Source organism: Schistocerca serialis, chromosome 2 (genome assembly GCF_023864345.2).
Source record: "Schistocerca serialis cubense isolate TAMUIC-IGC-003099 chromosome 2, iqSchSeri2.2, whole genome shotgun sequence".
In the NCBI taxonomy this organism is placed as follows: Eukaryota; Metazoa; Arthropoda; class Insecta; order Orthoptera; family Acrididae; genus Schistocerca; species Schistocerca serialis.
In genome coordinates, this window is record NC_064639.1 from 245,000,516 (window position 1) to 245,024,218 (window position 23,703).

The following is a 23,703-nucleotide window of genomic DNA, read 5'->3' on the forward strand; positions in this document are numbered from 1 at the left end:
CAAGGAACTTGGGCAATTCCAGCAAGACAATGCCACAAGCGCCACATCTAGAATTGCTACAGAGTTGCTCCGGAAACATTCTTCTGTGTTTAAACCCTTATTCTGGCCACCAAATTCCCCAGACATGAACATTGTTCATCATATCTTGGGATGCCCTGCAACGAGCTGTTCAGATGATATCTCCACCCCCTCGTACACTATTTATGGACAGCCATGCAGGATCCATGGTGTCAGTTCCCTCCAGCACTACTTCTTACATGATAATAGGCAGGTGTACCAGTTTCTTTGGCGCTTCAGTGTAGTTTGCGCGAAACGAGCTAGAAAATGTGAAAATCGTGCGCGTGGTTTTTAAAGGTATTGAGGGTTGCATAAAATCCATGGCGAGGCGCAGCTGAATCTTCCTGTATAGTACATAACAATATTTATTCACTGACAATATAGCGTAGAAACATTTAAAATCTACCTAGCTTCTGTGCAGTAAAACGGAAGTATTGGGTCGTCACTGCCCAACTCTTCTCTTGCATATTGTACCAGTACATTTTAAAATAATGTTCACTATGGATGTTTTAACAGTTAATTTGATATTATAACTAATCTGACAATTGTAGTGATATATCTGTCGTCTACTATAACTGTAGCTAGAGATAATGGTGATATCGTGATTTACCTGCCCCACATCCCATTACAGGTTACAGCCACTAGACGTTGCATTGGTTAAGCGACTTGTAGCTTATTACAATCAAGCAGCTGACCAATGACTTCACACAAGCCCTGGCAGCAAATATTACTTGCGAAAACATTGCTCACCTGTTAGGAGTGTTATATTGAAGAGCTGCAACAGTACAAAATGCTGTCAGTGGCTTCTTCAAAACTGGAATATGGCAGTTGGATCCATACATATTTCGGAATTCAGAGTTCTTGGCGACTAAATCCAATACATAATCAGAAACTACAAATGAGGAAGAAGAAATGAGTGAACGTATAACTCGAGAGCTCCCAACAAAATAAAGTCATGGAAATTATGCATTCCTGAATCCTCAACTCCCACAAAACGAACTTGTAGTAGGAGAGTGTCCCACAAAATATCTCACCTCTCCCAGATCTACAAAAAAAGAACAAAAAGCAGAGGAACATCATCTGCTGCTGAGGTCATCGGTAGCCCTTACAAGAGGCTAGTCCTTCGCAAAGAATCTGAGAAAAATAGAAGCAGGCACAATAAAACTAGAACCGGCCTTTTCCAAGTATACCTCCTCCTCCTATGATTAATGAACAGAGTATTCGCTATTACTAGCTAAAATTTCTTGCAGAACTTAATTAGTCTTTCTCCTCTCTCATTTCTTGTCCCAAGCCCATACACTCATTTAACCTTTTCTTCTGCTCTATCGCCTACAATTGCATTCCAATCCCCCCATGACTATTAGATTTTCATCTCCCTTTACGTACTGTATTACCCTTTCAATATCCTCATATACACTCCTGGAAATGGAAAAAAGAACACATTGACACCGGTGTGTCAGACCCACCATACTTGCTCCGGACACTGCGAGAGGGCTGTACAAGCAATGATCACACGCACGGCACAGCGGACACACCAGGAACCGCGGTGTTGGCCGTCGAATGGCGCTAGCTGCGCAGCATTTGTGCACCGCCGCCGTCAGTGTCAGCCAGTTTGCCGTGGCATACGGAGCTCCATCGCAGTCTTTAACACTGGTAGCATGCCGCGACAGCGTGGACGTGAACCGTATGTGCAGTTGACGGACTTTGAGCGAGGGCGTATAGTGGGCATGCGGGAGGCCGGGCGGACGTACCGCCGAATTGCTCAACACGTGGGGCGTGAGGTCTCCACAGTACATCGATGTTGTCGCCAGTGGTCGGCGGAAGGTGCACGTGCCCGTCGACCTAGGACCGGACCGCAGCGACGCACGGATGCACGCCAAGACCGTAGGACCCTACGCAGTGCCGTAGGGGACCGCACCGCCACTTCCCAGCAAATTAGGGACACTGTTGCTCCTGGGGTATCGGCGAGGACCATTCGCAACCGTCTCCATGAAGCTAGGCTACGGTCCCGCACACCGTTAGGCCGTCTTCCGCTCACGCCCCAACATCGTGCAGCCCGCCTCCAGTGGTGTCGCGACAGGCGTGAACGGAGAGACGAATGGAGACGTGTCGTCTTCAGCGATGAGAGTCGCTTCTGCCTTGGTGCCAATGATGGTCGTATGCGTGTTTGGCGCCGTGCAGGTGAGCGCCACAATCAGGACTGCATACGACCGAGGCACACAGGGCCAACACCCGGCATCATGGTGTGGGGAGCGATCTCCTACACTGGCCGTACACCACTGGTGATCGTCGAGGGGACACTGAATAGTGCACGGTACATCCAAACCGTCATCGAACCCATCGTTCTACCATTCCTAGACCGGCAAGTGAACTTGCTGTTCCAACAGGACAATGCACGTCCGCATGTATCCCGTGCCACCCAACGTGCTCTAGAAGGTGTAAGTCAACTACCCTGGCCAGCAAGATCTCCGGATCTGTCCCCCATTGAGCATGTTTGGGACTGGATGAAGCGTCGTCTCACGCGGTCTGCACGTCCAGCACGAACGCTGGTCCAACTGAGGCGCCAGGTGGAAATGGCATGGCAAGCCGTTCCACAGGACTACATCCAGCATCTCTACGATCGTCTCCATGGGAGAATAGCAGCCTGCATTGCTGCGAAAGGTGGATATACACTGTACTAGTGCCGACATTGTGCATGCTCTGTTGCCTGTGTCTATGTGCCTGCGGTTCTGTCAGTGTGATCATGTGATGTATCTGACCCCAGGAATGTGTCAATAAAGTTTCCCCTTCCTGGGACAATGAATTCACGGTGTTCTTATTTCAATTTCCAGGAGTGTATTTTCTATATCTCTTCATCTTCAGCTTGCGACGTCGGCATGTAGACCTGAGCTATGGTTGTCGGTGTTGGTTTGCTGTCGATTCTGATAAGAACCACCCTATCACTGAACTGTTCACAGTAACACACTCTCTTCCCCACCTTCCTATTCATAACAAATCCTACTCCACTTATATCATTTTCTATTGCTGCTAATATTACCCTATACTCGTCTGACCAGAAAACCTTGTCTTCTTTCCATTTAACTTCATTGACCCCTACTATATCTAGATTGAGCCTTTGCATTTCCGCTTTCAGATTTTCTAGCTTCCCTACCACATTCTGACATTTCACGCTCTGACTCGTTGAACGTTATCCTTTCGTTGATTACTCAATATTTTTATTATGCTCACTTCCCCCTTGGACGCCCCCTCCTAGAGATCCGGAATCTTTTATCAGTGGAGAGATCATCATGACACTTTTCAATTAGAGGCCACATGTCCTGCGGATATACGTGTCTTTAATGCAGTAGTTTCCATTGCCTTCTTCATCCTCATGCCGTTGATCATTGCTGATTCTTCCGCTTTTAGGGGCAGTTTCCCACCCCAAGGCCAAGAGAGTGCCCTGAACATATCTCCGCTCCTCCACCCTCTTTGACAAGGCCTTTGGCAGAGTGAGGGTGACTTCTTATACCGGAAGTTTTCGGCCGACAATGCAGATTATTAATCAAAATGTAAGCGGTGGCGGATTTTGAATACAGAACCGAGGTTGCTTTGACTACTAATCATAGACGGTAACCAAAGACCGCGGGGAAATCTCTCACATCAGGGCTTGTCAGATGACGGTGTGGATGTCATACCATCAGACAAACAGTGTACAGCACTAGACTTGTACCTGGTGGCCACAATTGGAATGATTTGTTTTGCAGAATAAATTGGATCCACATTTAACGCATTAGCATATCTATGACGCTTCGCTGACATACGGTAAGTACAGACCACACGGAACGTCCTTGAGTAGCTGCACTTTAATTATAATCACCCTGTATTCTATAGCTTTCTGGTCTTCTGGCTGGTTTTTTGCGGCTCGCCACGAATTCCTCTCTGTGCCAACCTTTTCATCTCAGAGTGGCACTTGCAACGTACGTTCTCAGTCTTATTATCTGCTGGATCTCTGTCTTCTTCTAAAGGTTTTACACTCTACAGTTGATTCTAGTACCATATAGGTTACTCCCTGAGGTCTTAACACAAGTCCTATCATCCTGTCCTTCTTAGTGTTTTCCATACATTCCTTTCCTCGTCGATTCTGCTGAGAACTTCCTCATTTCTTACCTTATCAGTCCACCTACTTTTCAACATTCTTCTGTAGCAATACATCTCAAACCCTCCGATTCTTCTGTTCCGGTCTTCCCACAGTCCATTCTTCACTACCATACGGTGCTGTACTCCAGGCGTACAGTCTCAGAAATTTCTTCCTCCATTTAAGACCCATGTTCGATACTAGTAGACATCTCCTGGCCAATACTGCCCTTTTTGCCAGTGCTATCCTGCTTTTTGTGTCGTCTTTGCTCCTTCCATTATGGGTTACTTTGGTGCCAAAGTATCAGAACTCCTTAACTTCGTCTACCTCGTGATTCCCAAAAGTTCTCGCTGTTCTCATTTCTGCTACTTCTTATTACTTTCATCTTTCTTCAGTTTACTCTCAGTCAATATTCCGTACTCATTAGAGTGTTCATTCCGTACAACCCATCCTGTAATTCTTCTTCACCTTTACTGAGGATAGCAATATCATCAACCAATCATATCACTGATATCCTTTCACCATTAATTTTAATCCTACTGTCAAACATTTCTTTTATTTCCTTCGTCATATCGTTGATATCCTTTCATCTTGAATTTTAATCCCATTCTTAAATCTTTCTTTTATTTTCGTCGTTTTTCTTCGATGTAGAGACTGAACGGTAGGTGCGACAGACTGTATCCCTTCCAGACACTCTTTTTAATCCGAGTGCTTTGCTTTTGATCTTACAGTTTTATTGTCCCTACATGGTTCCTGAACATAATGTATATTACAGTCTTCCCCTATAGCGGTGCAATATATGTCTAAGTTTTCAAAATTTTAAACATGGCTGAAGCAGCAGCTGTTGAAAACCTTCACGGTAAACGATAACAGCCAAACAGTTGCAGGATAAAGATTTACTGAAATCATTGATCGCGGTTTCGGTATATCTAAATATATCTTCATCAGAAGCAAAAATACACTAAAATCACATCTTGCAGTGGAGATACATGAAACAATCGTACCAAAGGCGTCGTCAGTAGTGCCATTGGCACGATTGTTTTATTTATCTCCACTGCAGGATGTAATTTTAGTGTATTTTTGCTTCTGATGAAGGTATATTCAGATATACCGAAACCGCGGTCAATGATTTCAATAAATCTTTATCCTGCAACTGTTTGGCTGTTATCATTTACCGTGAATATGTCCAGGTGTTTATGCCAAATCATAAGTAAATAAGTCGACCTAAAATATTACTTATCTCACGTCCCTGCTGATCTTGTGCAACTGCATGTCTGAGACAGGCACTGGATTCTGACTGCCTCCACACTCTTCCACGATCATCATCAGATTCCATACGGCACTCGTCGGAAAAGATGGAAGGCTAGATACCCAAATGATCACGTACTGCCAGCGTCATCACAGCATTCCCAGGCGTCTCCAAAAGGACAGCGCGCAGCTCTGCCGAATTTGCCTCGAGGTACTTACGAGCAATGATTTGTTGATAACGATCATGAACCGCTGTCGGCGACAACGGCTGACCACGACGAGACAGATCTTCGCTGCTTTGAGTCTCATGATAGCGGATAAATGATCGAATGACGTCGGTGTGGTGTGCGCCAATTCGGAGGCCATCCTCCCCTGCTGACATCCTTTTTCTGCCTTATAGCGGTGAATGGAGAGCTACTGGCCAAGACTCTTTTCCTGCTGCGTCAGAGTCAGTACGAAGTGCAAACAATCTACACCTGTTGTGGTTCGTTGTTTTTGAGTTTCAGTCAGTTGTAAAAAAAGCTAAATACTTACCGTCATTCGAACAGGAACTGACTCCGGGATTGCTGAAAGTTACATTTTGTCGGCATGAGTAGTCTTCTTCCCGAAAATCTTTTGACAACTTTTCATTGATAGTCGTTCAGTTACTGGCTTCTGTGGGTTGAAGAGGAAATTTAGTAGATAAGGAACCCATCTCCGTAAATGCACCGTTTGGATATAAAATACGCTTGAAGTTCATATAATTTTCTGTTTCTTGCTTCATTGCAGCGAGAAATTTGAAAGTGATCCTATCATCAGTATTATTTCAAATTTTATTTTTTCAGATTCTGTCACACAGTTGAGCGACCACTGGTGAATACCAGAAGTACTTGCAAATCATTAAATTAATTAATTCTGCTGTAGTATTTGACCTCATAATGTTAATTACGTTCCAGTCATATCCCTAAATATTGTTAATTTCTCCTGGGACGCCCAGTGTATTTATTACTGGCATGTGTGCTAGTGGTTTCGACATCCAAGCTCCTTAAATCGTGTGATTGTATTATAACGTAAAAATACCAATTTTGGTCACTATTGTCACTAATGATGAACTGTTATTGAATTACTGTGATGGTAAATGCATCTGACGATGGCAGAAATATGACTCGCGAGTGTGTTTCTCGTCAAATACCTCAGTTGTCACGTAGACAGTGTACATGATTAGTGAAGCATCGCTTGTCATGTAAAAGATGTTCACAACGGTAATAGCATGTACAATTTACATCATTTTCATTATGCACATAGCCTCACTCTCCTTGAATAGAGGCGCATTCTTACTGTTAAAGATCCAAGTTATGATGGATGTGACGATTACATACATATACGTCGGATGATTTTCAGTTTTTCACATATGCTGAAGCGCAATATAAGGAATATATTTCAATTTTTAGAATTTTATTTTATTATATAATTGCCAAATGCATGACACGATGTGAACGCCGTTCTATGTATACGACCTGTGTTTTTTTTTTTTTTTTTTTTGCCCCACGGGCGAAACTGAAATAGTGGATTTTACAAATTACTGGTTTTACAGCCAAAAGGCGACCATGATGTCATTTACCTTGCTTCTGTGATCTCTCGAGACATCACCCCTGTCCATTCGTGATTATTGTAATTTTTTACCCCACTTTGCGTGAATCCTGTCTCATCTTGCCTCATCTGAGAGCTTCAGCACTCTATTTCACAATGCATTGGCGGAACTTTTACTTGGCATGCTGGTCTTGTGGTCGGAGAACCTACACAGGTGGGAGTGATAAAGGTAAAGCAACTGCTCACGCATATCGAATATCTCCAAAAGAACAGACACCATGCAGAATCTGGAACTGTGAAACGTATTGTGTAAACTGAAGGTGGGGGGAAGAGAAAGGCAAGGGAAGGGAAGGGAAGGGAAGGGAAGAAACTGATATCAGCTACTTCGGGACTGTATGCCGAAACAGCGACGACGAGTGAAAATGAGAGCCGAATCGCAACTCGTGCTTACACGGCCGTGCCGTTAACTCCTCCGTCACCCAGATACAGTGTTTATCGCAAATGCGCGCACCATCTCGGCATGCTCCTTGGCCGACTCACATTCCCATTTAGCGCCACCTACCTCTAGTTCTCGTCCGTGTCCTCCACGCTTGCTAATTTTTTAAATGCCCACTGGAGGTCTAACGTAAATGCGCATCAGCACTGAAGGTTGTGGATTCATAGCCCTTCGAGGAGAGTTGCTTGATTTTGGTTGTTTGATTTAGAGGCGGGGACCAAACAGCGAGCTCATCGGTCCCCTCGGGTTAGGGAAGAATGGAAAAGGAAATCGGCCCTCCCCTTTCAAAGGAACCATCTCTGCAATTGCCTGAAGCGATTTAGGGAAATCACGGAAAACCTAAATCACGATGGCCGGTCGCGGGTTTGAACCGCCGTCCTCCCGAATCGTCGAGGCGAATCAATTTTATGAATGTGTGGTTTCTGTTCTTGCGGACATGTCTGAAAGAACAGACACCAGGCATTGATAAACTTCTGGTTTACTCTGTGACAAACTCTGACCTCTCTACCCGGAAATTACGAAACCATTCGCACAACTAAGAGGATACTGCACAGGCACACGATCTGATTAGAAGCCACTTGTGGGAAAAGCAAAAAAAGATAGCACTTATTACTTTGTGCAAAGCCGGCCTTGGTGGCCGAGCGGTTCTATGCGCTTCAGTCTGGAACCGGTCGTAGGTTCGAATCGTTCCTCGGGCATGGATGTGTGTGATGTCCTCAGGTTAATTAAGTTTACGTAGTTCTAAGTTCTAGTGGACTGATGACCTCAGAGGCTAAGTCCCATAGCGCTCAGAGCCATCTGAACCATCGTTGTACAAATAAAGAACGACGTTTTCCTTGCCGGTGTTGGCTATGCGTCAGTAAATTGTTTCCTTCGAGGTAATTCATAACGTTGGAGCACAGCAAACGTTCCAAATTCGTACTACAAATTGGTGTCAATAATGTGGAGCTCTAAATCAGCGGATTACTTCTAATGGTTCAAATGGCTCTGAGCACTATGGAACTTAACCTTTGACGTCATCAGTCTCCTAGAACTTAGAACTACTTAAACCTAATTAACCTAAGGACGTCACACACATCCATGCCCCAGGCAGAATTCGAACCTGCGACCGTAGCGGTCGCGCGGTTTCAGACTGAGGCGCCTAGAACCGGGATTACTTCTCTTTCCTTTCTTCTGCATTGGTGTGACTTGTGCAACTTTCCTATATTTAGGACTGATATCTCATCTATGTCAATAATGATGATGCTATGACTGGCATTACGTTATTGAAGGTAAAGGTGGGGGCTCAGTGGGTGTCTGTCTTCCTTTGTGACACAGCGAGTTACTAAAGGTGAGCAGCTGGAGGCGGGGGCGGTGAGCCGACGCAGCAGACGGCGGGGGGCGGCGGGGCGGCGTGTCCGTCGGCAGCGGGGGCGGGGGGCGGCTGCTGACAGCTCCTCTGAGGCGGTCAGAACGTTGCGCAAAGCCAGCAGCCGCAGTGCGCCGGGGACAGCCGCGACGCCGAGGTGCGCTGGAGGCGGAGGCGGCGCGTGTCTGCGTGTCCGAGCGTGCGTGTCAGAGTGGGCCAGCCGGGACTCGACATGGCGCCCCCCAGGCCGCTGGTCGCCGCGCTGCTCTGCTGCTCCGCCATCGCCACCGCCCTCTGCGCCAGGTCAGTCACCCCGCTGGTCCGCACTCCCTCCAGTGTCGCACTTGTCCTTCTCCTGGCGTGTTAGTTAGTTACTGACATTCAGGGCCAACACACAGAGTGAATCACCTAACACATGCACCTCAAATACTGCTGAAATCGAAAGTGCTATTGATGTGCAGCTGCCATTGCATTGGTAGTCAGGGGCTCGTTCTCTTATCCAATAAACAGATTGTAATAATACTTAGAGAGTGTACTTTTTATGCAAACATATACTTTTTAAAGGGAACATTGGTTATTGACATTAACAAACTATCAGGTGTACCGGTATGAAATGAGCGTTTTTTTGTGAAAATGAAACACTAATTTTGAATTGAAAAGTAAAAACATTTTATTCAACGTACTGACCATTGCTTTCTATGTATTTCGACCACCTTTCTGGCAATTTGTGGACACCACGCGAATAGAAATGTTCGTCTTTTGAAGTAAACCAATCAGACACCCAATTTTCAACTTCTTCGTAGGAATCGAAGCGTTCCTCAGCCAATGCGTGTCCCACTGATGAAAACAAATGGTAGTCGGAAGGGTCCAAAGTCTGGTGAATACGGCGGGTGGGGTAGCAGCTCCCAGCCAAGTGTTTTGATTGTATCCTGAACCAGTTTTGCATTGTGTACAGGTGCATTGTCGTGTAAAAAAAAATTACTTTGCCATGTCTTCTGACCCATTCTCGATCAATGCATAGTTCAAATTGATCATTTGTTGTCTGTAGCGATTAGTATTCACAGTGTCACCGGGTTTTAGAAGCTCATGATACATCGCATCTTTCTGATCCCACCAAACAAAGAACATTGTCTTCTTGCCGAATCGATCTGGTTTTGCAGTCGATGTTGATGGTTGTCCCGGATTAACCCATGATTTTTCCCGTTTAGGATTCTTAAAATAAATCCATTTTTCATCCCCAGTAACAATTCGATGCAAAACTGATTTTGTTTCATGTCTTTGAAGCAAAATTTGACAAATGGTTTTTCGGTATTCCATCTGTCTTTCATTCAATTCATGTGGCACCCATTTTTCACACTTTTGGATCTTTCCCATAGTTTTCAAACGGTTAGAAATTATTTGTTGTACAACATTTAGCATTGCTGCCGCTTGCTTCTGACTCAAAGTATCATCTTCATCCAATATCGCTTGCAATTCGGCGTCTTCAAACTTTTTTGGTGGTCTTCCACGTTCTTCATTTCTTACATCAAAATCATTAATTCTGAACCGTTGAAACCATCTTTTGCATATTGCTTCTGATAGAGCATGATCACCATATGCCTCGACAAGCATTCGATGCGACTCTGCAGCACTTTTTTTCAAATGAAAACAAAAAATTAATGCTTTATGCAAATCATCACTTTCTGGTACAAAATTCGACATTGTTAACACGATGAAAACATATGATGTTGTTTGTTCCGTGACTTGATGTATACTAAATAACTTTGACAGATATCATACCAACCAAAAAAAAAATTAAGGCTCGTTCACAACAAATGTTCCCTATCGACACATTTGTATCTTAACGCTCATTTCATACCGGTACACCTGGTAAAAGCAGGATAACTCCAAATGCGAGTGGTGTTTGTTACAAAATGGTTCAAATGGCTCTAACCACTATGGGACTTAACATCTGAGGTCATCAGTCCCCTAGACTTAGAACTACTTAAACCTAACCAACCTAAGGACAACACACACCCATGCCCGAGGCAGGAGTCGAACCTGCGATCGTAGCAGCAGCGCGGTTCCGAACTGAAGCGCCTAGAACCGCTCGGCCACAGCGGCCGGCTATTACAGGATTATAGTGCGAGTCGTTTACAAGATATCGTATTTTGAGAAGTTTCAGTATTTGTTTCCACCATTCAACCGGTATATTGCTAGGTACAATGTTGTAAAGTTTGCTTGCAGTGTGCTTATCTGCTCCTTGAGTGTATTGCGACTTGCTAGTCAGTTCGTGTGTGACAGTCTAGGCAGTAGGTCTTGACTGGACGACGGGATTTATCAATGCAGAAAAAGCCAACATCCCCATGGTGTATGAAGAGTGTAGCAAGAAAGTAGTTCGTTCTTGTATGGCGTATCCGGCAAGATATCGCAACTTGACGTCAACCATCTTATCAACGTCTTCAACCTGTTACGTGGAAGTGGTAGTGGTGGTGGCGGTTAGTGTTTAACGTCCCGTCGACAACGAGGTCATTAGAGACGGAGCGCAAGCTCGGGTTAGGGAAGGATGGGGAAGGAAATCGGCCGTGCCCTTTCAAAGGAACCATCCCGGCATTTGCCTGAAACGATTTAGGGAAATCACGGAAAACCTAAATCAAGATGGCTGGAGACGGGATTGAACCGTCGTCCTCCCGAATGCGAGTCCAGTGTGCTAACCACTGCGCCACCTCGCTCGGTGTGGAAGTGGTAGTGTAACACCTAGACAACGTAACAGAAGGAAACAAGTGACAACAGAAGAGGGGAAAATTAATGTTCATCCTGCTGCTGCAATTGATCCGCACGTTAGCTTCAACGCAATCGCATAAGGAAATGGCATGAGGCAGGCAAGTATCCTAAGCATTCTCCATCGATGTAGGTTCCACCCCTGTCACATTCTGCCCATCAAAAGCTGCAGGTTAACGATTATGAGAATCGTGCTAACTTCCATATACGGGCATTAATACGGAGTACTGTAGATGTATCATGCGTCTTGTTTAGTGACGAAGCCACATTTACCAATAACGGCCAGTTAAACGGCCGAAACATGCACTACTTTTCTGTTGACGATCCCCGTTGGCTTTGTCAGGTGCTACGTCAGAATCCATGGACGTGTAGTGTGGGATAGTGAACCATCAGCTCAGTGGCCCGTTTTTCATAGACGGAACACTGATCGCGCACAAGTATCGCAGACCCTTAACAGATATCCTTCCACGGATGTTAGAAGACGTACCTCTGCAGACTAGGTGAAATCTGTGGTACCAACATGTTGGATGTCCAGCACATAGTGCACGAAGTACTACACCATGGCTTCACGAATTGTTTCCATATCGTCGGACTGGACGAAGAGGAACTGTATCTTGGCCGTCCCGTTCCCCGAATTTGACGCCTGTAGACTTTTTTCTGTGGGGAAAATCTGAAAAATACTTTCTACGCGGACATGCAAACTACATTCGATGATATGCAACGATGTTTTACTGCAGCTAGGTAGGACATCTCCGCTGAAACGCTAGCACAGGTGCAGCAGTAGTTCCATACCAGGCTGGATGCGTGCACTGCCGCTGCCGGAGTTCATTTTGGACACAGCCTGTGACTGTTAGTTGTCTCGTTACTGGTAAGAATCCACATACCTAGTGTATGCAATTGTGTTGTTATTTAGTGTGTATTACAACAGGTATTGTAAAAGTGTCGGTATGGGAAATTTCAAAATAAGACATCTCGTAAACGACTCTCGGTAGTATCCTGCAACAAACACCACTGACACGCTTATTTACCCCATTTTTAGTTACTTAATGTCAGTAGGCATTGTTCTATTTAAAAAAGCGTATGTTGGCGCAAAAAATATTCTTTGTACTATACCTTTGTAATATGGAATCATGAGGAAGAAGACTTGAATGATTTTCTGGTACACTTAAATAGCATCAACCCAAAGATTAAATTTACTATGGAGAAGGAGAAGAATGGACAACTTAACTTCTTGGATGTATCAGTTATCAAACGGGCGGATGGGACCTTAGGCCATAAGGTCTACAGGAAAGGTGCACATACTGATCGCTACCTCCATAAGAACTCAAACCACCACCCTAGACAAAAGAGGCGGGTCATAAAAGCACTAGTGGATAGGGCCTATAATATTTGTGAACCAGGCTACTTACAAGAAGAACTAAATCATTTACGAATGGCCTTTGCAAAAAATGGTTATACGAAAAACGAGATTAACCGAGCACTTCACCCAAATAGAAAAATGCCTAAAAATAGGAGACAGCAACAACCATCAGCTGGAAAAGTATTTCTTCCGTTCATCCATAATATCACGGATCTCATTGGAAAAGTACTAGCCAAGTTTCAGGTAGAGACCATTTTTAGACCTACTAAGAAAATTAGTGAATGCCTAAGATCAACAAAAGATGCTCGTCACCACCTAGCCACCCCAGGGGTATATAAAATTCCGTGTAGTTGTGGCAGGGTTTACATAGGAACTACAAAAAGAAGCATCAATACACGGTTGACGGAGCACAAAAGAAACTGTCGCTTGGGACATATCGACAAATCGGCAGTAGCGGAACATGTTTTTAAGGATGGAGATCACGAAATAAAATTCGGTGAAACAAGCGTGCTAGCGAGGACGTCGCACTGTTATACACGTATGTATAGAGAGGCTATTGAAATCCACAAACATCAATACAATTTTAATCGTAAAGAAGAAGGATTAAAATTGGATAAGATATGGCGGTCGACGTTGCCTCAATCACGTGACAATCGATTGCCTGCAATCGAGAGAACAGACGACAGCCAGAGATAGCTGCACATCGACGCCACGTGACGTGTGGTGGCGCCCCCTACGATCTCTATATAAGCGGCGGCCCCAGCTCCTAGCAGCCAGTCGTCGACTCACCTCGGAAGATGTTGTCCGTAGTTGAGAACGAAACGTCAGGGAGAAGAAGTTCTACAGATCGACCACGGCAACTTAGCCCGGAAGAGTTTACTGATAAAGACGCCGGCCGTGAAAGCCTACATGGTATTCTTTGTACTCTTTGTAAGTATTATCACAATTTGTTGATTGGTCAACTATACTAGCCCCTGCCTACCAATCCAGTCAGTGAAAACCACACATCGACAGAACTTTCCATCTCCCCAAATCTGGGTTACAAGTTTTAGGTGATTCACTCTGTATAGACGACTGCTCAGTGATGATTTTATAACTACGTGTATACTATGTGTAGTACAGGATGCTTAACGTTTTCCTTCGATTTCCTGTCGGAAAGGTCACAGTTCGTCGTGACTGACGGAAAGTCATCGAATAAAACAAGATGTCTAACGATCCCTAGGAAGCCGTCATAGGCTTTCTGCTTTTCATAATATTCATAAATATTTCAGGGTATAACATGAACAGCCCTCTTAGATTGTGTGCATATGATGCTGCGTTTTACTGCCTAGTGAAATCATCAGAAGGTGAAAACAATTGCAACCTGAATTAGGCAAGATATGGTGCGAAAAGAGACTGCCGACTCTAAAGAGTTAAATGTATTAAATTCATCTAAATAAATACTAAAACGAAACCGTTAAGTTTCAGTTACACATTAAATAACACAAATTTAAGGGCGCCAATTCAGTGAAATACCTAGGGATTAGAATTACAACAACTTAAATTGGAACCACCACACTGCAGACGCTTTGGGGAAGGTGATCCAAAGACTGCATGATATTAGGAAAACTCTTAGAAGATGCAGGAGGTCTGCTGAAGATACTGCTTACATTAACCTTGCCTATTCTCTTCTGGAGTATTTGTGTGCAACAATCCTTACCGAATAGAACTGACGGAATACATCGAAAAATTTCTAAGAAGGATAAAAAGTGCAGCTAGTTTTGTGTTAACGGTGACAGTGTCACGGAAGTGATACGCGATTTGGGGTGGAAATCATTAAAACAAATGTGTTTTTCATTGCGACGAGATCTTTTGGCGAAATTCCGATCACCATCTTTGTCCTAAGAATGCAAAAGTATTTTATTCCCACCTACTTAGGGAAAAATGATCATCGTAGTAAAATAAGGCAAATATGAGCTCGCTCGGGAAGATTTGTGCGTTCCTCTTTCCCAAGTGCTATTCGATAATGGAACGGTAGAAAAATAGTCTGAAAGCGCTTCTATAACAAACACTTCAGAGTGAATCGGAGAGTAGGCATGTACATACAGATGTAAATGAACCAGGGCGTGCTGAAAAGTGATGCCTCCTAATTGTTTTATCCTGACCTCAATATCGATTGAGGTATTAAATATCATACATTTTACTCGATCGACTTCTTCGCTTCGCTGACGCAAGTTGCAAGCCTCTGGCACTAGAAGGCTCCGAGTTGTAGCGTTTAACATGGCTGTGTGTAACGTAACTAAGTGGGTGTGCTGTGAGACCGTCACAAACCTGAAAGCAGGAGTTGGAAGAGTTGGTCCACACGTGCAGCACTCCATCCTTCGGCACGACAATGCCAGGCCACACACGAGCGCTGCGACTTCTGCAAGAATCCGACGCCTTGGTTTCGCTGTCACCGATCATCCTCCATACATTTCCGATTTGATAACACCCGATTTTCATCTGTTTCCAAAACCTAAAGAATACATTTGAGGACTTGACTTTTACAGTGATGAAGCGCTGCAAACGGAGGTGAGACTGTGGTTCTGTTAGAAAACGTAAAACATTCTACAGTGACGGTATATAACAAATTGGTCTCACGTTGGAAGAAATGTGTTCGTCGTCAGCGTGATTATTTTTAGAAATAAATACTTAGACATGAACAATAAAGATGTAGACTGTTAACAAAATTTCTTTTATTTAAAATACTTTAACAGTTTTCACATAAAAGATTTGGAGACATCACTTTTCTGGAAACTCTCGTAGATGTAGATTAGACCAGTTGCCCAATTCCGACTCAGTTCGACTGTTATCTGAAGGTTTTCGTGCATCTGGTGAAGGGGACACTGAATATCTGTGAAACGTAGAAGAAAGTTTGATGCTAAATGTACACTACTGGCCATTAAAATTGCTACACCAAGAAGAAATGCAGATGATACACGGGTATTCATTGGACAAATATATTATACTAGAACTGACATGTGATTACATTTTCACGCAGTTTGGGTGCATAGATCCTGAGAAATCAGTACGCAGAACAACCACCTCTGGTCGTAATAACGGCCTTGATACGCCTGGGCACTGAGTCAAACAGAGCTTGGATGGCGTATACAGGCACAGCTGCCCATCCAGCTTCAACACAATACCACAGTTCACCAAGAGTAGTGACTGGCGTATTGTGACGTGCCAGTTGCTCGGCCACCATTGACCAGACGTTTTCAATTGGTGAGAGATCTGGAGAATGTGCTGGACAGGCAGCAGTCGAATATTTTCTGTATCCAGAAAGGCCCGTACAGGATCTGCAACATGCGACCGTGCATTATCCTGCTGAAATGTAGGGTTTCGCAGGGATCGAATGAAGGGTAGAGCCACGGGTCGTAACACATCTGAAATGTAACGTCCACTCTTCAAAGTGCCGTCAATGCGAACAAGAGGTGACCGAGACGTGTAACCAATGGCACCCCATACCATCACGCCGGATGATACGCCAATATGGTGATGACGAATACACGCTTCCAATGTGCGTTCACCGCGATGTCGCCAAACACGGATGCGACCTTCATGATTCTGTAAACAGAACCTGGATTCATCCGAAAAATGACGTTTTGCCATTCGTGCACCCAGGTTCGTCGTTGAGTACACCATCGCAGGCGCTCCTGTCTCTGATGCGTCAAGGGTAACCGCAGCTATGGTCTCCGAGCTGATAGTCCATGCTGCTGCAAACGTCGTCGAACTATTCGTGCAGATGGTTGTTGTCTTGCAAACGTCCCCATCTGTTGACTCAGGGATCGAGACGTGGCTGCACGATCCGTTACAGCCATGCCAATAGGATGCCTGTCATCTCACTGCTAGTGATACGAGGCCGTTGGGATCCAGCACGGCGTTCCGTATTACCCTCCTGAACCCACCGACTCCACATTCTGCTAACAGTCATTGGATCTCGACCAACGCGAGCAGCAATGTCACGATAAGATAGACCGGAATCGTGATAGGCTACAATCCGACCTTTATCAAAGTCGGAAACGTGATGGTACGCATTTCTCGTCCTTACACGAGGCATCACAACAAACGTTTCACCAGGCAACGCCGGTCAATTGCTGATTGTGTATGAGAAATCGGTTGGAAACTTTCCTCATGTCAGCACGTTGAAGGTGTCGCCACCGGTGCCAACCTTGTGTGAATGCTCTGAAAAACTAATCATTTGCATATCACAGCGGCTTCCTCCTGTCGGTTAGATTTCGTCTTTGTAGCGCGTCATCTTCGTGGTGTAGCAATTTTAATGGCCAGTCGTGTATTTATAGAAAGTACTCAGAGTCTGTGTGTATATGTGCGTAATAAACACGAGAATACCCTTGTGTAGGTGGATGCACTTTTTAAGTAAATTCTTCAAATCCTCATAGTGCCTACAGTAAGGTAAATTTCACCCCAAGTTTCTATTATTATTCGTGTAGAACATGCAGTTTTCAGAAACAGCAGGAATACTTCCGAAACATACTATAGTTCAGCTAACTTGTGAGACAAACGTCATACTTCAGCTCCTCCTGGCATAGATTGTGGTTGTCGAGTTGGTCAATATATGGACGATATATGGAGGTGCGTCTACGTCTACACTCCACACGCTACCACACGGTGCGTGGCGCAGGGCGTTCTTGCTTTCTTTATTTTGTTTCAACTTTCATCTTTTCCTACTTTGTTCTAATTATTTCATTCCTGAGTGAAATCTCCTATAAATTGCGTTTCACAGACATGCCTATCGCTCATTTTTTCCTACAATGTTCTGATCATTTCATTTCTACTAAAAATATCTCCTATAAAATGTACTCCACAGATACGCTTTTTACCAAAGATAGCTGCTATTAAATAATATGTACTTTAATCAAGTGAACCTAGAGTGAGGCATGACATCGACCAGCACAATAGGCACACGTTGTCTGTAGCATTCTGACCTCTAAAATCTCCTTGGTGATGACGTTATGTCTGTCGCAGCTGATCGCTACAGAATAAAGTATTATTTAACAGAAGCTTGTAATGGTATAAAAAAAGTCTTTCATACTCAGCCACTCTCTTTATTACTTTTCATTTCCTACTTCATCTTTCTTCTTTTCATAACATTCTTCGACAACCCCACATTTCACATCCTTGCAATTTATTCTCTGGATTTTCAATGGCCCACGTTTCACGTCCATACAATTCAGTACTCTATAATACAGTTACCTCTCTTATTTCGTCTGTGCGAATCAGCTCCTGATATCTTTCTTGCTTCGACAATCCCGTATAATCTTACTTCCTAGATGGGACGATTCTGTCACTACTTCCTCTACTGTGTCGTTCCAGATTTCGGTACTAAGCACTTTGTTATACTATCTACTAGTCATTGTCAACTTCGCGTTTTCTTCGTTTATCCTTAAACTGACACCACTATCGTTCCCATCCTTCCTTGTTCGTACAGTGAATGGTGCGTGGAAAGAGCGATCGTGCTGAGTCTACGTATCAAATGGCTCTGAGCACAATGGGACTTAACATCTGAGATCATCTGTCCCCTAGAACGTAGGACTACTTAAACCTAACTAACCTAAGGACATCACACACATCCCATGCCCGAGGCAGGATTCGAACCTGCGACCGTAGCGGTCACGCGGTTCCAGACTGTAGCGCCTAGAACCGCTCGGCCACCCCGGCCGGCTCTACGTATCAACTCCAGTTTCTCTGACCTTTCGTTGTGTTATGGGAGGAAATAATCTGTTGCCTCACTCGTTCTGGAACGTACTCTCTCGAAATTGTAACAGTAAACTTGTACGTGATGCACTGCGCCTCTCTTGTAGCGTCTGCCGTTGGAGTTAACATGAGGCGCTCTCACGCTTACAGAAGGAACACCTGGCGAGACGTGCCGCTCTTCCTTGGATCTCCTCTGATCCCCTATTAATCCTATTTGATGAATGAGATTGTTGATTTTCACGATTAATGCTCAGTGATCGGTGTAACAAGGTTTATGAGCTAAATCATTTTTCGTGAGCGAGGTCCACTGATTTTGCGTTCTTCTTGCAATGAATGAGTCTGACGCAACTCTTTGCAGTGCTTGTGGCAATCGCTTAATCGGACAAAAACTGGCCTATCCGCCATTCTATACGCATCACGTTTCCTTTATTAGGCCTAAAGAAGAGTGGCAACTGCCAGTGTGCGAACCGAACTTCGATCCTCTATAGGTCTTGCTACATTCCACAACAATTATTTGGCGTTATAATTTGCCTACACATGACGTCATCCAGGAACGGCCTCATATATCTTCCGACAAATTATTCATGTATATCAGAGCCGGCCAGAAATTCTTCACGCGTGCGGTGCTCCTGCACATGTGCAACTTCCGGGTCACAGCGTGCACGCCGCAGCCGTCAGCTTTCATGTGTGCAGGGTTCTACGCACAGATGTCGCTTTATCCACTTGCTGGGATACTCTGTACCGGGGCATTTTAGTGCTCTTTCCACAGCTTGCAAGCCAACCATGGGAAGGTATTTCGCGTGTTAAACATTTAAAATACTGTCACAGTCTACTCATTGAGACGTCTACTTTTATGTTAACAGTTTAACCCAGTGAGACAAGTAATACAGTTAACAACCGTGGGTTTTTATTAATGCAGCTTGACTGACGGCACGTAAATACGAGTAATGTTTTTGATCCAGTATTTAAGGAAGAGAGCACTTAGCGACTTCCAACGAACCTTATTCATGATTTCAAATAACATTAAACTAATGCAAGGTTTCCTATAACTAATTCTCGGTGCCCTCAGTTACACCCACATAATTTCTGTCTCACTGACCTCTGAACAGAATGATAACCGCAGACCTCTCGATGATTACCTGTTATTTCAATACCATTATTGCTATATCTTTCATCAGTTACGTCTGAAATCTGCATAATAACTGACAATTAGATGAATGTTACGTTTTATCGACTTCAGCTGAGCGTAGCCCTTCACAAATTAAAAAAAAAACGTAAATGTAAGTATACATTGGAACAATCGGTTTAATTACTAACTTTCCTGATAATAATGTAACATGGAGCAGAATGAGGCACTAATGCACAATTAGTAAACAATAATTTTTAATTATGAAAGGAATAAATCCAAACACGTTTATCACTGGTCATGAGAAATGATAATCGAGTTGATGTGTCTCATCCATTTTCTTAAGGACATTTAATTTTGCTTGCTGTTCTTCACTCTTGAGTACACTACACTCGTCTTTGTGATATGTATTGTAGTGTCTCTCAATTGAAAACTTACGCTGGCCGTCTATTATTCGGCGGCATAGCACTGTGAGTTTTCACCAACGGCTACAAAAAAGAATTGCAGTTCCCAGTCATTTTTAAACGACTGAGAACATAGATCTCCCGTCCTTTGCTTCTTCACAGTACCTGCCATTTCTCAGTACTTCTCTGTTAAGGTTACGGTTACCAGGGGTAAACGAGGTTGGGTATGTTGCGCTCTTGCTTGTACCACATAAACAGGGAAGTGAAGCCGCCGCCGTTCATTTAGGACACATGTCTAATAACAGATGTCGCTGTCGCACACGTGCGCACATGTGCAGCACTTCCGCACGTTTGGCCGGCCCTGATGTATATAGTAAGCATCTGCATGTCTACAAAACGTCTTTCCACTCACAAATTGTTTGCGGAAAGAAAGATCGCTGGTAAGCTTCCATGGGAGCTCGTAGATTCCTAATCTTCACGGTCTTTCAGCGAGATATACGTAGAGGGAAGCAATACAATGATATACTCATATAAAGATGGCAGTAGTATCACGTACACAAGGTACAAAAGGACAGTGTATTGTCGGAGCTGTCATTTGTACTCAGGTGATTCATGTGAAAAGATTTGCGACGCAATTATGGCCACACAATGGGAATTAACAGACTTTGAACGGGGAAGAGTAGTTGGAGCTAGACGCGTGGGACATTCCACTCCGTAAATCTTTAGGGAATTCGGTATTCCGGCATCCACAGCGTCAAAAGCGTGCCGAGAACACCAAATTTCAGGCATTACCTCTGATCGCGGCTGTGGCCGACGGCCTTCACATAACGACCGAGAGCACAGTCGTTCGCGTAGAGTTGTCAGTGCTAACAGACAAGAAACACTGCGTGAAGTAACTGCAGAAATCAGTGTGTAGCGTATCCATCAAGACAGTGCGACGAAATCTAGCATTAATGGCCTATGGCAGCAGACAACTGACGAGAGTGTCTTCGCTAACAGCACGACGTCGTCTGCAGAGATTCTCCTGGGCTCGTAACCGCGTCGGTAGGACCCTAGAGCCGGCCGGAGTGGCCGAGCGGTTCTAGGCGCTACAGTCTGCAACTGCGCGACGGCTACGGTTGCAGGCTCGAATCCTGCCGTGGGCATGGATGTGTGTGATATCCTTAGGTTAGTTAGGTTTAAGTAGTTCTAAGTTCTAGGGGACTGATGATCACACAAGTTAAGTCCCATTGTGCTCAGAGCCATTTGAACCATTTGATAGGACCCTAGACGACTCTAAAATTGTGGGCTGGTCATATGAAACCCGGTCCGGTTTCAGGTGATAAGATCTGAAGATAGGCTTCGAGTGTAGCGCATGGTCCCTAATTGTCAACAAGACTCTGTGCAATTACATAGAACTGACTAGATCCTGAGTATTTTCGGCTACACAGAGATCATTTGCAGCAGTACACTAATTTCATGTTCCTAAACAACGGCCAGCCACGGTGGCCGAGCGGTTCTAGGCGCTTCAGTCCGGAACCGCGCGACTGCTACGGTGGCAGGTTCGAATCCTGCCTCGGGCACGGGTGTGTGTGATGTCCTTAGGTTAGTTCGGTTTAAGTAGTTCTAAGTTCTAGGGGACTGAAGTCCTCAGATGTTAAGTCCCATAATGTTCAGAGCCATTTAAACCATTTGAACCTAAACAACGATGGGATTTTTATGGATGACAACGCGCAAAGATCCAGGCCGCAGTTGTTCGCGATAGGTTTGCAGAACATTCTGAACGATTGGAACGAATGATTTGACCTCCCAGATCGTCCGACATGAGTCCCATCGAACCTGAATGGTACATAATCGAGTGGTTGTTCGTGCACAGTATCCTGCACCGGCAACACATTCGCAATTATGGACGGCTACAGAGCATGGCTCCATATTTCTGCAGGGGACTTCCAACGACATGTTGAGTCGATGGCACGTCGAGTTGCTCCACTATATCGGGCAAACGCATGTCAGACACGATATTAGGAAGTATCCCACGACTTTTTTCACCTCAGTGTACGTTCCATTTGCTTCTATTGAGTGTCAGTTGCCAATCCCTGCACGAAGCGTCGATTCTCTACAGGTCTTCCTGTACCAGATAGGGTTGACAGAAGAGATAGAGAAGATCAAAATGGTTCAAATGGCTCTGAGCACTATGGGACTTAACATCTGAGGTCGTCAGTCCCCTAGAACCTAGAACTACTTAAACATAACTAACCTAAGGACATCACACACATCCATGCCCGAGGCAGGATTCGAACCTGCGACCGTAGTGGTCGTGCGGTACCAGACTGTAGCGCCTAGAACCACTCGTCCACTCCGGCCGACGATAGAGAAGATCCAACGGAGAGCAGCGCGCTTCGTTACAGGATCATTTACTAATCTTGAAAGCGTTACGGAGATGATAGATAAAATCCAGTGGTAGACTCTGCAGGATAGACGCTCAGTAGCTCGGTACGGGCTTTTGTTGAAGTTTCGAGAACATACCTTCACCGAGGAGTCAAGCAGTTTATTGCTCCCTCCTAAGTATATCTCGCGAAGGGACCATCAGGTTAAAATCAGAGAGATTAGAGCCCACACAGAGGCATGCCGACAATCCTTCTTTCCACGAACAATACGAGACTGGAATAGAAGGGAGAACCGATAGAGGTACTCAAGGTACCCTCAGCCACACACCGTCAGGTGGCTTGCTCAGTATGGATGTAAATGTAGATGTAGATTTCGCTGGATTTTTCTATCGTTGCGACTTTTGTCTATACAGCAGTATCATCCGCGATATGCCCAATGGAGCTTCCGATCTTATTCACTAGGCGACTGGGGCACGCCCGAAGTCACTTTTACGTCTGAAGATTTCTGTCTTTTGAGAATAACGCGCCATTTCTGTTTGCTGGATCTTTTCAATTCAATAATACATTCTGGACGATAGCATTTTGTTCAGTAGGCGGCAGGGGCCTGTCTGATTTCGTCATTCTCAAGGATGAAAATCAGAGCCGGCCGGTGTGGCCGTGCGGTTCTAGGTGCTTCAGTCTGGATCCACGTGACCGGTACGGTCGCAGGTTCGAATCCTGCCTCGGGCATGGATGTGTGTGTTCTAGGGGACTGATGACCACAGATGTTAAGTCCCATAGTGCTCAGAGCCATTTTTGATGAAAATCAGACATTCTACGTTCTGTTCCACTAAATAGAAATAAGGAAACTGGACTGCACGATCAGGGCCAGGGGACCGAGTGATGCCGACCAGCCATCGTGTCACTCTCTACCATGTGGCGCCATTCATGTTGTCAGTATACCGCTCTCCCGCCCGATGTCGGCCTTCCACACCTTGGAGCCGGTACTTCTGATTCTAGTAGCTGTTCGGCATCACGGGACTGGGTAGACCCCGTTCCAGACCTCCCACGAAGGAAAAATTGCCAGGTGTACCGGGAGGAAGTTAGGTCGTCACGTGCAGTCAGACATATAGATCACTCAGC